The sequence below is a fragment of the Muntiacus reevesi genome, chromosome 10 (assembly GCF_963930625.1).
Source record: "Muntiacus reevesi chromosome 10, mMunRee1.1, whole genome shotgun sequence".
Lineage (NCBI taxonomy): Eukaryota > Metazoa > Chordata > Mammalia > Artiodactyla > Cervidae > Muntiacus > Muntiacus reevesi.
The window spans coordinates 51229202-51231092 of record NC_089258.1 but is presented as its reverse complement, the minus strand read 5'-3'; the positions used below and the strand labels follow the sequence as shown (position 1 = coordinate 51231092).

General features: G+C 40.6%; 1 non-coding gene across 1 annotated transcript; it reads left to right on the top strand.

Moving 5' to 3' along the window:
* Positions 1–1449: 1449 nt before the first annotated feature.
* On the top strand, positions 1450–1632 carry LOC136143950 (U2 spliceosomal RNA). The gene has a single exon (XR_010658444.1). It is a non-coding gene; the product is annotated as a U2 spliceosomal RNA (small nuclear RNA).
* Positions 1633–1891: the final 259 nt, after the last annotated feature.

The window sequence follows — 1891 nt, the reverse complement described above, 5'->3', positions numbered from 1 at the left end:
GCATTAGTGGTAAAGCATCTGCCTGCCATTGCGGGAGATGCAAAGACATGGGTTAGATCCCCAGGTCAGGAAGATGCTCTGGAAGAAGAAGCGGCAGCCTGCTCCAATATTCTTGTCTGGATAATCCCATGAACACAAGAGCCTGGAGTGATACAGTTCATGGGGTTGCGAAAAGTTGTTCGCCAATGAGCATACACACACAAGAACACACACCCATTTGGCTGACTTAGCCATTCAACAAGCATTTCTTGAGTGCCTGCAAAGGGCACGGGCTCTTTTAGTTACTGCATACACAACAGTGAACAAAAAGGACCACATTCTCGCCCTGAAGGGCTAACATTCTTGTGGGGAAAGAGATTTAAAACACACACACACACACACACACACACACACACACACACACACGAAGACAGTGAAAGTGAAAGTAAAGTTGCTCAGTCGTGTCCGACTCTTTGTGACCCCATGAACTGTAGCCTACTGGTTTCCCAGTCTATGAGATTTTCCAGGCAAAGGTACTGGAGTGGGTTGCCATTTCCTTCTCCAAAGGATCTTCCCAACCCAGGGATCGAACCCAAGTCTCCCACGTGGCAGGCAGATGCTTTACCCTCTGAACCACTTGAGGACAGTAGACACATACAAATCATATGGCCACAACTGCAATGGACAAAAATCAAATTTGGTCAAAAGATGGAGCGAGCTGATGTTGATCTTTGAAAACAGGAGCTAAAATTTTGCTTTTCTGAGCATTTTATCAAGAATCCTTAATCACAGTATAAATCTCTTCATTTCTATACCTTTTCCATCTTGCTCTTCATCTCAGTAATGGGTCTTAAGTTTTATGTTATGATAAATAGGAAGGAAATGTCTTGAAGAATAAAGAGCCTACACTTCTTGGTGTTACAGTTCAGTCATCAGGATGCTGCGGTTTACTTTGGGTTCATGACAGTGAGGGACCACTTCCGCCCTGGTATCGTCCTTCTTGGCAGATTTCCATCCTAATAAATCAACAATGTTCATGTAGTGCACACGTTATGGTCGGGGTGGGGGGGGTGTTGTTCTCATGCATTCTTCTGCTACTAAGTCATACATCACCTTATCAGCCGTCCACTTGACGTAGGTGAGTAAGAATGCTTTTCTGAGGCTCGAGTTGAGATCGGAGGCACTATTAGTCAAGTGGAAAGAATCCTCCAGAGTGAAATTATCTTCATCCTCACTACTAAACTGACTTAGATGAAAGTGATTTTGCAGTTGAATAGTGCAGCTGGGCTCTTTGGAGAATATTAACACAAAGTATATGAAAGACTGAACAATGATTCTAGTGAAATACAGCTTATAGAATGTTAAATCCAGGACACGTGCAACACCAAGAAAAACAATTACTTTTACATATATGTAATATCAAAAACATATATAGAACTTCTAGACATCTTTATTTAGATTAGCTGTAGAATCGCTTCTCGGCCTTTTGGCTAAGATCAAGTGTAGTAGATTAGCTGTAGATTATAACTGAATTGGATCTGAATACTACTAAGTACTTCATTTTTGCCTCATAATTTGCTTTTTAGCTATGTCTGGCTTAGTCACTTTATAGGAATTTTTAACTGGGTAACAGAGAAACAAGATTCAAATGTATCTTTCCATCAGAAAAAAAAAATACTACTTAAAAAAAATAGGGTTATTAGAAGGTTTTTAATCAGTACATTTCTAACAATTCACAGTTACCTAAGAGTAAAAAAGAAAAACTACATACCTGATGTGGAGACAAAGTTTAGGCAGAATTTAAAGGGATTTTAAAAGACCCAAGGATAGTCCTTTGAGCAAACTCTGGAAGATAGTGGAAGACAGAGGAGCTGGGTGTCTACAGTCCGTGGGGTTGTGAAGAGTCAGACAT